The 13386-nt window shown below is 39.2% G+C and overlaps 1 protein-coding gene across 2 annotated transcripts in view; it reads right to left on the bottom strand.

The window, feature by feature from the left end:
* Positions 1 to 13386, bottom strand: part of LOC136008445 (poly(rC)-binding protein 3-like) — a 315785-nt gene that overhangs the window by 295392 nt on the left and 7007 nt on the right. Inside the window, exon 2 of one of the 2 annotated variants that reach the window (XM_065667759.1) lies at positions 5423 to 5506. The exons of the other annotated variant lie outside the window; for it this stretch is intronic. The gene's annotated coding sequence lies outside the window, so the exon portion shown is untranslated. The remainder of the gene's footprint in view (positions 1 to 5422; positions 5507 to 13386) is intronic. 2 annotated transcript variants of the gene reach the window in all.

The following is a 13386-nucleotide window of genomic DNA, read 5'->3' as shown; positions in this document are numbered from 1 at the left end:
AGGGTTGGAAGGGACCTCAAAAGATCATCTAGTCCAACCCCCCTGCAAGAGCAGGGTAACCTACAGTACATCACACAGGAACTTGTCCAGGCGGGCCTTGAATATCTCCAGTGTAGGAGACTCCACAACCCCCCTGGGCAACCTGTTCCAGTGCTCTGTCACTCTTACAGTAAAGAAGTTCTTCCTGATGTTAACGTGGAACTTCCTATGTTCCAGTTTACACCCATTGCCCCTTGTCCTATCACTGGATATCACTGAAAAAAGCCTAGCTCCATCATCCTGACACCTACCCTTCACATATTTGTAAACATTGATGAGGTCACCCCTCAGACTCCTCTTTTGCAGACTAAAGAGACCCAGCTCCCTCAGCCTCTCCTCATAAGGGAGATGTTCCACTCCCTTAATCATCTCTGTGGCTCTGCGCTGGACTCCTTCAAGCAATTCCCTGTCCTTCTTGAACAGAGGGGCCCAGAACTGGACGCAATATTCCAGATGCGGCCTCACCAAGGCTGAGTAGAGGGGGAGGAGAACCTCTCTTGACCTACTAACCACTCCCTTTCTAATGCACCCTAAGATGCCATTTGCCTTCTTGGCCACAAGAGCACATTGCTGGCTCATGGTCATCCTCCTATCCACCAGGACCCCCAGGTCCCTTTCCCCTTCACTACTTTCCAGCAGGTCAACCCCCAACCTGTACTGGTACATGGGGTTGTTCTTCCCCAGATGCAAGACTCTACACTTGCCCTTGTTAAATTTCATCAAGTTTCTCCCCGCCCAACTCTCCAGCCTGTCCAGGTCTCGCTGAATGGCAGCACAGTCCTGACACAATTACTATGAAGAATTACTTCACCTGCTTCACTTAGCACAAAAGCCCAGTTTCCAGTAGTTCTGATGTGTTGTAACAGTAAACTCAAAAAAGCCTACTTCTGATGTCACTTATGCTAATGTAACCCTAGGGAACGACTCCTTCCATGCATCATGACCAATTCTAAGACTAGCTCACATGTGCTTTGATTCACATTACAATAGAATCTCAGAGCTAATTAACTGTATTTCTCCTGGATGAAGCTAAGCTTTGGACTTTGTATCCAAAGAAGAGCAATGAAGCTGAGGAAGGGTCTGGAGCACAACTCTTAAGTGGAGTAGCTGAGTGAACTGGAATTATTTAATCAGAAGAGAAGGCTCAGGTGGGACCTTATTGCTCTTTACAACTGCTTGACAAGAGGCTGTAGCAAACCAAAAAACACTCCCCAAAACAACAGAAATTGTCTGATAGTCCTGGAATCTGTGTTTTTGTGTTTTTTTTTTTCCTGTATGTCTTTTTTTCAGAGGGCTAGAACATAGGCATTAAATATAATTTTAACCCAGGATACTAAATTCTGCTTCTGATTGCACTATAGTAAAACAATATTGCAAGTTATTATTTGTAACTCAGTCAAATGGGCTAAGCACTGTACAAGGCCCATATTTCATTATTATTTGGTCAAACTTTATCTCCCAAAACGCAAGGATATTGAGAAAACTTGGTGTCCAGCAAAATGTAGACGACACGATCAAGGACTGACTCACCTGGACCACATCATTACTGGGTTTAGTAGGACAGGACTAGACGATGTCAGATAAGAAATCCCGCCACAGTGAACTGTTAGGAAGATGGAAATAGTAAACATTTTATAGATGAGCCCAAGTAACATGATCTAATTCTGAAATTAGCTCCAACTGTGAAGTTAGCCCTGATTTGGACAGGTCCTGAGGCGGAGATTGGCTTCAACCAGATGGCTTCTAGAGGTCCCTTCTACCTTGAATTATTCTACAACTCCAAAATTTATAATCTTTGTTACTAGAAATGTAATATTGCTTGATAAGGAGCCCACAATGCCAGTGAGGCCTTCTTTTGTTTCAGGGCTCAATGTTAGCATTTCACGTGCTAAAGGAAAGAATTCTGGTGGCAAAAAATGAAAGCAAATGAGTTTTTACACAAACGCATAAAATTTATCTCAGAGCTTGAGTCTTTAATTTAAAAAAGCTTATACAACAGGTGAGCCCAAGCTATTTATCACCCGTACAGCCTTGCAATTACATGAAATACCTGAGGACTCCGGAAGAAGCAAGTTCTGCTCCTAGCCTTCTCCTATGCTGTGTCACCTTAGGCAAACTACTAAAAAACCTCATTGATACTTCCATGCACAGGACATATTTTTCACCACAAATAAGTCAGTAAGCAGTTAAGTAAAATTTTGCTTGTTTTGATTTGAATTACGTGTACATTGAGAGGTTTGAAAAATCAGAGTTGATTCTCCTTGAGCTTTATTTCTCCTGTTGAAAAACAGGGAATGCAATAAGGCATTGCCACAGAAACTACTGGAAGAAAATTCTTTGTCTTTTATTTTATGTCAGACTAGATTATCATAATATTCTGTTTTGGCCTTAATCTGTACTTCACTTCCTCACACAGCTTTTGTGAAGATAAATTCACTCGGGTATTATCGATGATAGGAGCAATTTAAGTAGATAATAGAGAATGTTTCTTTCAAACAAATGGATTGGTAATTAAAGATATAAATAGCATAATCAGGTCTCCAGATTCATTATTAATTATCTGCACACACAGGTAAACACAAGGTTATACATATTAATATTTGATTTTTAAAAAAGAAATTGACTGTTTTGAAATGCTAACATTTTAATCATAAACATGTGCATTAGCTAATTCTCCCAATACTCTGCAGAATAGGGAGATAAATATTAATATTCCTTCTTTAGCTGAGTGAAAATTGAGAGACTGGGGTAAGCAGTGATTTTTTCCAAGACCATGTGTCAAATTAACGGAAGAACTTAGCTACTGGTTCTGTGCTCATTCCCTCACTTCATGTTGCCTTTAACTTGATTAGTTTCTTATGACTAACCATTAATAATTCCACATTATGCAATCACCCCCAGGTAAAAGAGAAGTTTATTCTTAATAAATGTCAGAGAATCTAAACAATTTTAGAGTACCACAAAATGTATAATAATCAGATTAATTAAAGTGGACTCTGTTTGATTATGGCCATAACCCAATATGCGCAGCCAGTCAGTCTCTCATAGGCTCTAATTTCCAGACAAAATTACATTTCAAATATATCAGAAATCTTTCCCTGCATTTAAAGTAGTTATTTTTCTTCTCCACAAACTCTGTAAAAATACAAAATAGCCCTTTCTACTGCTTAGGAAGCTAAGAAAATAATAATAATAATAAAGAATAAAATCCGTGTGATCAGATACATTAGTAAAGCAAAGTTATAACTTTCAGTGAACAGCTAAAAACCTGTCACTTGACAGTGAATTAGGTGATTCAACATCATTAGACCTGATTTGATCACCCCAGACTGCACGTAATCAATTAGTCTCATTTAGTGTAGTATTATTCATAAGTGTGGTGTATCAAAGACGGCCTCCAGTTCTGGTGAAATCTGAAGACCGTTATTGTGCATCTCGCATCCCTTTTATAGTCTACTAAGTGCTAAGCAGTAATTTTCCAGTCTTTTACTTCCTTGTCATCCTGATTCAGCAAAACTACTAAGGGTTACAAATATTTACATCATTTGGTCTGTTTTTTGAGTTGCACATCCTGCTTTATCCTGCAAACCATCTGCTTTGTTTTGCTAACCCATCTCGACACTTCATTGTTCTCTTTACCATTCCCCAAGCTTAAGCCTGACCAGGGCATTAACACCTGGATCCATTTTGTTAACTATTTCTGTCCCATCACCCACACATAAGTGCATACTTAGTTTGATATCACTTTTGGTCATAAGGACATACCTGAGCAACTGGATCTCTGTTACTACACCATGGTTCAAACCAACCAGTGAAGTAAATACAACATGTGATGAGGTACATGGGCTCTATCTGCCACCCTATAAACAGAGAATTTCTTACTAGTTAGGCTCACAGAGCAATATATACGGCAAACAGCTTAAGGGAAGGTGATGAATGCACCTGTCCACATCCCCATAAAAGATGATGTGAAGGCACAGGCACAGGTTGCCGAAAGAAGTGGTAAATGCCCCATCCCTGGCAGTATTCAAGACCAGGCTGGACAGAGCCTTAGGCAGCATGGTCTAGCATAAGGCATCCCTGCCCATGCCAGGGAGGGTGGAACTGGTTGATCTTAAGGTCCTTTCCAACCCAAACCATTCTGTGATTCTATGAACAATATAAATGGCAGCTGCAAACACAAGTTTCAAAGATGACAGAATTCCACATTTATTTATTTTAGCACAACCATCACTGTTTCTTTGATGGTAGGGCAAATAGGTTTCCCTGCTCACTCTCAGGACTGCAATCAGTTTGCTATCCCAAAATCCTGAAGGAATCATGGAGGGGAAAGAATGGAAAACTTAAAATGTTAAGAAATCTTTACAAGCACCACATTATGCTGGGTAACTTCAGAGGTTTCACTCTATGGGGTTTTGAAAATCACACAATGAACCAGGTTTTGCGTTAGCACAGTGAACTCCACCAGCTCTTACACCTTCCTGGTTGGCTCCATGGCCAAAGCCCCCTTCTCCTGGGCAATCTGTGGGTGGAAAAACCCTGCAGCACCAACTCTATAGTGCCAGGTCATGCCCCTTCCTCCTGACACCTTGTGATCTTACCTGCTTCTTTCCCTATCTTCCTCTGAAGTGGAAGAAGAAGCATTAATGACTGCGCATGAAAGTGATCAGATCTGAAATCCCAGGGCAACCTGGAAAAATTCTGTAGCTTCTTTAGAAATGCCCTTTTAGGAAAGGGAGAGGATGAGGGTCAGATTTGCACTCGTCCTGGCCCCAGATGATTCTCTCTGCCTTGAATGATCTTGCCTGTCACTTATGCAGATGCAGCACTGACAGGCTGCTATCCCAGCCTGTAAATTAAATTCCAATTAACTGTACTATCTCCTTGATAGTTATCAGTAGCCCCCTCCTTCCTTACTCCTGTTCCTAGTGCCTGTGTTTACTGAGACTTGAGGCACCAGCTCCAGACAGAAAATCAAATTAAGTCTTCAGGTTTTTCTTCATTTGCTTTCTCTTGAGCTTGGTCTCAGTCTCAGTAGCTGTTCCAGCCTCAGCACTTCACCTTTGACTAACAGGGCCAGAGCTTTAGCAGTCCCTCGGAAGCTGAGTTTTTCAGTCTAATGGCACTGCTACCGTTGTACCTCCACAGAACTTCAAGGCAAGATTTTCTTCTGAAAGCACCCCAAAACACAGCTTGCACATTAGGTGTGTTGTCAGTAGCACATATCTTAACACTTCAGTAGTACCCACAAATCCAGTGCCAACAACCATACATTTTCAAAACTCCATCATGCAAAGAATACAAAGGAAATACACAATAGAGAAGTTTTAGAAGAACTTCCTGATTTTTAGGTGGTTATTATATGAATCATCTGTGATCCTACCTTCTGTTTACTCTGTCTTCTGATACACAGATTACCACTTGACTCCAAAGGCTTCTGTACAGAGTCTCTCTGCAGGGTTACAGCCTTTAAAAAGATGTATTTTTGAGTTAGCATAGCGGAAAAAAAAATCCATTATTTTATGGAAATCTCACTTCCTAGAGAAAGTCAGTAAATCAAACTGAGGTTAGATCACTAAAGGGAGTGAGAAAATGCGTATAAGGCACATAGGTACTTGACAGTAAAAATTATATGCCTTTGTGAGAAAGGAATTCCCATGGGCTTTTGACCAAGTCTCTGAAAACATGAATCTTTTCACCAGAAATGTCAACCCAGTAACCTGGGAGTCTTGTGGAGGCTGTGACTCAGAAGTAACTCCACCTAACATGAAATATCTACAAAATATAGTATAATTCTGTATTATAAACATTAGATTGGACATCAAACACCTTGGTATCATCTATGACTAAGTAAGAATGTTCTTCAAAGGCCATTACCATAACTGGAATGAATAGATCGGACACAGTCCTCCTCCTTCCACATTTAACCACCGAAAAATATCTAAGCGCTAACAGGAACTGAAAAAGGTTTTCCTTGAAAATGGTCAGTGTAGAAAATATAGCATAGACTGTAGGCAACGCAGTTCAAGAATAATGATATCATATTCCAGGAATAGACACAGGTTGCTCCAGGTTGAGATAATGGAACCAATTTAGGGCACAATTTAAGGTAAATCTAAATTACGTCTATGTGAGAGAACTATAAATTCAGGCAGGAAGGGAAAGAAGCAGGTACATGACTGAGGGTTTTCAGTAAGTAGAGCTCTTCGAATAATTGTTGAACCTGAGTTTTTAATCTATAATTGAGGTGATTATTTAATTTGAGTTTTATTAGGAACCATGCACTGTAGCAACATCCTCTTTCAGTTTACAGATACCAGCTGGGTAACACAGGCATGAAGAGCTAGGATGAAACATTACACTTTGCTGGAAATTCAGCACATCTAATCAGTCACCTAAAGGACTGATTAATTAAGTTTGGAGGGAGGGGGAGAGTTGCTTCCATCATAATAAACCCTTCTTGAAAATGTACAAATATTCCAACAAAAGCAGTAGGAAGGAAACTGAGTTACAGGAGGCTACAGCTACTGTTTCTGAGCTTGCAGAAATCCTCTGCTAGATGCTATATACCACATTGAAAAACTAGAATTACAGACGTAAGAGGCACTCAGTCTCCAGTTTCACATATAAATTTCATTAAATAACACTGTACTTTCAGTTAGATAAAATTTTAATAGAATAACGCTAATCAATTGTCTTGAAAAAACAGTAATGGCTTTCAGAACATGTACTACTGCTAATACTTTTCTCCAGTAATCTAAAAAGATGCCTTTGATTTTAAATAGAATGAAATAGAGGAGAAATGGTGGCAGATTTAAATATGGTGTTACTGCCACAAACCAGGGGGAGGTGGCAGTGCCAGCAAACCGAGATGGGGACAATGGGATGATGCCCAGGGCAGTGCTGGGCCCCCCAGGAGCAACAGCGGCTGCTCCCCATTCCCACACTGGGCAGGAGTGCTGTGGGCAGGCAGGGCACCTCCACAGCAGAGAGACATTGCACTGGCTGAGCAGAGAGACTGGAAGTCCACATGACCCAGCACTGGGCACCGTTCTGTGACTGTCTGCACAGGCCAAGGGCACTTGTCCTGCCTGGCCCTCAAAGCAGAATGGTGGCATTCATCTGACAGCAAAAGCTGCAGCTCTAGTTGGGGGGGACTCTGCACCATCTGCCCTGATGGTGGCCAAAGCCTCCACTCAGACAGAGCTGCTGAAGGGAGAGGCTGCAGCACAAGCCTTGGGATGCAGGAAGAGCCCAGAGCTTTCTCCTGTGCAGGACAGGCAGCAGAGCTGCCTGCAGAAGGGGTGCCCAGGTGGAGAGCCCCCTACAGCAGGCAGTGGCTGAGCTGCAGGAGGTGGTGAGGAGGATGCGGAGCATCAGGGAGGCTGAGGAGGATTTAGACACTGGGTTCCAAGTGCATTCTGCAGGACCAGCAGCCCACCTCCGAAACCTCCCCCACCAGCACATGCAGAGGGGAAGGGGGCCCATAATGCAGAAGAACAGAAGTTTGCAGTGATAAAGACATGCACAGACTTCCGCCAAAGCCTGAAGTGCCCTTTTCAGCCCAGCTTCCCTCCTTTGCTGAGTTCCATGTTTTGCTGCCTCTCAGCTGCAGCATCATCTTCTGGTAACAGCTGCCAGTTCAGGCACACCCTGGTATAATGCTGACTCACTCTACACAAACATACCATGTATTTTCTGCACCCCTTTCTAGGCAGGTCATATGTGGGAAAGCCTGTCATCAGCAGCAACCTGTTTCAAAGCAAAGAACCAGTGATGCTATATGTAGCTTACTAGTACTGCACCCCACCAAGTCCAAGATGATTGTGGATGCACATACAAAAAAAAAGCCTGTTTTGCTACTCTTATCTAACATAACATACTTTACCAGTTGTGGGCAAAGAACAGTTGGATACAGAAGATGCCAAAATTAAACTCTTTTTTTCCAACCATTTTGAGATTAATAGACCTTTAAAAATTTCTCATTGGAAGTGTTGTAAATTCAAGGTCATTGACAATAAACTTGCTTTACATAGGTTTTAGTAGTAACTCATGGATCTCCGGACCTCTGCAAAACATATAATGAAAATGTCCCAGTGAATTAGGAGTCTTGTTTCTTTCAAGCCACATTCTGTTTTTTAATAATACTAAGCATACTATAGTTATACTACTGATGAAATATAATGATATTTTACATACAAATTCTTTGTCCAAGAGCTTCTAAAACAGAATAAAACTACAGCTGCTTCATTCTGAAGCAACAAAATCATCATCATGATTATTTGTTTTGTAGAATTAGAATTTAAAAAGATCTCACACTAATACTGAAAATGCCCTTCAAAATCCACAGTTTTCTTACAGGGTTGTCTCAGACATTGTATTTCTTCAGTTCAGAATAAACAAGGAAGACAAGCCAGTGAGCAATTTCCAGACATCCACTGCTTCTACCTTGAACATGATCTTTTTGCATTGCTGGTTTCCATTTTAAGAAGTGAAAAGGCATCCTCCAGAGATTGCCCTGCACCCAAGTAAAAGATGCAATTAAAAATCAACCTTGTAAAACTTTCCTGTTTCTCACAGACAGGTAGAAGAGCACACACAGGCTTGCACAACCTGAATGTGAATGAGCTCCTCCTGTATTCTGTACAATTTGTCCCAGTTCACCAGAACTGCAAGTTCCTGTGCTCAAGAGGTAAAACAAGGATAGTGAAGCTGATGATAAAATCAGAACGTGGACTGGCAGGCCAATAACAGATATTGCTTAGCCAGTAACCAATAGCTTCTATCTGGACATAGACTTTCAGATTTTAAGAAATTTTCATGAAACATATACAGATGTATTTATACAAAACCAGTTCCCTTCATTCACTAAATCCAACACTTAAGCACTGTACACAACCCTTAAAATACATTTTTTATTTAAAAGACTTAAAATGTGCATGGTCTATGGCATTAGTAAGGGAAAAAAAAATAAAATAAAATATCAGACTGACCCAATGTCCACTATTCACTACTCTGCATTTGGCTACTGCTATCAACAACTGATGCCCAAGGAAAAAGTAAACAAGCAAGTGAATGACAGCAATATTCCCTCAACAGCAAAGGGACTTCCCAAGCCAAAGTTTGTGTCTACACCTTTGCTCTGATAGCACTTCAGGGGGCTTTCACCAAGAATTCCTTAAATTATTTCATAGCATGGTTGTGTAAATGAATTTTTAACAGGTTTATTTATTTATTTATTAAGTTTTCAGGTTTAAAAGTTGTGTTTGATATGCTGATTCCTTGTACCATGAGAAAAAGGATAAATCATCTCTGTTCTTTTCAACACTGTTCAAGGTTAGATGCAACTCTGGGTTATTGCTCATGTATGATTATTGTAAAGTTCGAATGCGTCAGTGAACATCATCTAATACATCTAATACATCTAATACATGGAAGTTGTCTCAGACTCTTGATTGTCAGCCCTATTTTCTGATTTCCCTCTTTACTTTGGAGAATGAACTCCAGACTAGCATGAACATTTCAATATGTGAACACACCATGGATTTATGCGAGTATACATGCAACATGATGACATTTGCTCCTTTGCTCACTAGTGCCCAATTTTGACAGAGTTGGAGGAGATGTTTTCAAGGAGCCATTGGAGCATTGCTCCAAGGCCTATTACTGAAATGCTAAGAGTTAATTTCAGGACCATTCATCCAATATGTATACTGTAGGCTGTTTCTAATTATGAATTACTTCTATTATTTGAATATGAAGTTTCACCTGCTATTTTACTGAAAAATCACTCTATAACATAAAGTTTTCCTATAATTTTTGCAACAAGAGTCAATTCTTATTGCTCTTAACCATTGGGTTTCATCAGCCAAGTTAGTAATTTGTGTTACCCACATTTAAAGTACTCATTTTAATAATTTTCTGAACCTAGTGATAAAAGAATTAAGGCTTGAAGACAACAAAGAACTAGTGAATAAAACATTCTGATAGTAAATATATGGGAGAATGATTTGTCTTTGACATGGAGAGCATCTGATTTCTGCTGATCAAACTGTAGATTTAGAAAACTACACATGTTGTTAGGCTTACAGTGATTTTGTAACTAAAACAGAAAAAACTATAACAACATTTTCTTCTTTTTTATTTGTTTAAAGTAAACAAGTATTTAATCCTGTGTAAGTAAATATGCAGAAGGTAAAAATAATGTTATTATTTGTAATGCTTATCAAGTTATATTAAATCAACAGAATAATGTACCTTACTTTTATGGTAGGATCATGTACACATACATACTTAAAAAATGAATGTAAAAATTATGTTATTTATGGATTAAGAAGGATTATTAAAGAACCGTACCTTTGATGCTCTTTTCCTAAGGTACCCTGAAACTTGGCACTTTTATTTCTGTCATGATGGGATCATACATGAGACAATGTGGTTGTTAGAAGTGTGACTTGATTTTAGTACTGAAGAAAGATCTCTTTCTACACAAAAGTACTAAATAATTGTGTGATTATTTTAAGGGGTCTATGCACAAAAAGGGAAACAATATTTAACAGCTGGAATTTTAATTTGAAAGTTAAATTCAGAAGCTACATCACTCACACAGTTTTTGCAGCTCATATTTTCAAATGAAGTCCTAGATAGCATAGAGAAATGTAAAAGTTAAACATGCATTCCATGTATGCATAAGTTGCAGCGTACAGTAAAATCAGTTGTAATCATGAAAAAGCCATGTCGTCACACCCTGCAGCTCTAGGAGGACTATGTAACAGAGCAGAAAAAGTAATTTATGCACACAGTAAATGATCAGCTCGAAGAAGGGCCCCCCATTGATTTTGCCATTTGATCTTCCACAGCTAATTCTGGAGAAAGGCCCAAATTAATCTGTCAAGCAAATGCCAGGGAAAGATCAAGCTAAAACACTACCTGGTATTCTTGGTAAACACTGGAAGGGCACTGCCGCTCAGATCACAATATGCAATTGCACTGGTAAATGTGAAAAACTCACAATAATAATGTCTTACTACAATTGAGTTTAAAAGCCAGAAACCAGCACATTTTGGCCAAATAAAGACATGCAGTTACATTACAGATCTGCAAACATATCTAAGCACTTCACTGTTATTTAACACTCACAACATGAGGTTGGTTTATGAACACTTCTGGTGGAAAGAGGGTCTCAGTGCTTCCAGCTTCCAATACCTACTGCTGGCCCACGGCTCCTACACAGCTGGGCAATTTCATTCTGTTTAGCATAGACACTACAGCTAATTAAAAGCAACACAGCCTTTTGGAAGGCAAAGAAAGGAGAGTATTGAACCTTTTCATCACTTCAAACCAAAATGCTCAGATTCAGTCTCTGCTAGCAATTTCGGAGTAAACAAATCCACACTGACTGCAAAATGCAGGCTTTAAAAGTATCTGAATATACCGAAATCATGGATGTATTTAATTGTCACTTTCTTCTTTCTTAGAACAGTTTTACAGATATTTCAAAACCTTCAAAGGGAAAAAAACATGCCACAAACTGCAGTATCTCCAGCCTTTGAAGTACTTGTGGGAGACAACTGCACCTAAGAGAAATGTTCCTGGTAAAGACAGTGTACGTTTAACTACAGTCAGGCTGTAATACATCTCTTCTTCAGATAGACAGCTGTTTTTTTCCCTACCACTGATCATTCCCAGCTGTGAGGATTTTGCAAGTGATTGCCTGCAGATACTCAAGTCAACAAAACACATGGATGCTGATGGGTACTGATACTGATGGCTTTTAGTCCTAGAACTGAGAGGCCTGGATCAATTTAATTCATTTCACTAAGAAACAAGAAAAAAAGGGGGTAAAAAAAAAAGTTATTTTCTTCTTCCCCAACTTTATTAATCTTAGGTGTATACTACAAGTAATTATCCCTGACTTCCAGCACTGTCCTTGCTGAGAGAAGTCAGAGAATTTATTAAGGAAATCACATAATTGCTGTCAACCACTTCATTTTATTGAGCTTTCCTCCCATTTTTTTCTCCTGGAAAACAGATTTATCTGTGCATTCAGACTTCTCCAAATCCCCACACTACTGCATTGCCAACCACGGGAAACAAGGGTTCTTCAAAATTGCTGCTGTGGTCCCAACTCAAGCTAGTGACCCTATGGAGTGGGGTAAAGTACCTAATACTAATATTCAGTCATATATATATATATGGAAAAGATAGTTGCAGGATCTAGACATTATACCAGGAAAATATTGAAAATACTTTTAATTGCTGACTCACAGCTTTGCAGTATATCAGTAAACAAAACTACTACACTGCAAGTTCAATAGAATGAAAAACTGTAAAATCCTGGTAACAAAGAAACAGTTGCACTGTTCTTGTCCTTTATTTTTTATATTTTTTTTATTACCAAAGGATAACCCCAGCAATAAAAAAGTTTGTTTTATAAGTGTGGCAAACATTTTTGAAAAGAAGCAGCTCATTAATGTACCACAATCCTAAATACTTCAAGATTCAAATGAAATGTTGGAGTCCATTAAACAATTTCCCATCTTGGAAACTCTTATTTTCATACAAAAGAAGACATCCTGAAAAAACAAAGTCTTTTAGGGCCTTTTAAGACTCCACTCATAAAACAGTGAAACTGTTCCTTTGGAAAAAAAAAAAAAATAAATTAAAAAATCCAAAAGTGTATTTTGTAAATCACAAAATGGTCAGGAATATTTTTTGCTGATTTTTCCACATTTTTACATAATATGGAGCTAAAATGATGCAAACATTTTATTCAATAGTATGCAAACATTCAACAGTATGCAAAGTGGGAGGGAAAAAATACCTATCTTGAGCAAGACCTGATTTTGGCTTTGCAATCATATTTATTCTCTGCAGAAAGAAAGAAATGCATGTTATTCTTTATGACAAAGTAAATTTTTGTTGGGAATGAAACAACAGAGAAGAGTAGCAAATGTTTAACCTGGAAATCTCTCAAAAGCTTTTTCAGTTTCACAACAATCCAGTACCCTTTTCATCTGAGCATCTTGCCTGTGCATTTTACCAGATAGCTCGTAGCAGAGCCAGGTAGCAGCAGGGCCTCTTTGTGCCAGCCACAATACAAAGCAGAATGGAAGACATTTTATCTTCCCCAAATTGCTTATAATCAGTGGCCCTGACACACAGCTGACTGGTGATAGCACAATTGTAGCTGTGAAGCAGACCCTTCTTCAGTAACATTGCCACTATTTCACAAAGACTTAAAGTAACATTTATCAATCCCATGCAGAAAGGTTTCATTCTGAAGACAATCAAGCATTTGAAATCTCTCCAGCTACTGACTACTCAGGAAACCACATGTTACCCAGG

The sequence above is a fragment of the Lathamus discolor genome, chromosome 2, assembly GCF_037157495.1.
Source record: "Lathamus discolor isolate bLatDis1 chromosome 2, bLatDis1.hap1, whole genome shotgun sequence".
NCBI lineage: Eukaryota > Metazoa > Chordata > Aves > Psittaciformes > Psittacidae > Lathamus > Lathamus discolor.
The sequence above is the reverse complement of the archived record's forward strand: the minus strand, read 5'-3'. Positions and strand labels throughout refer to the sequence as shown.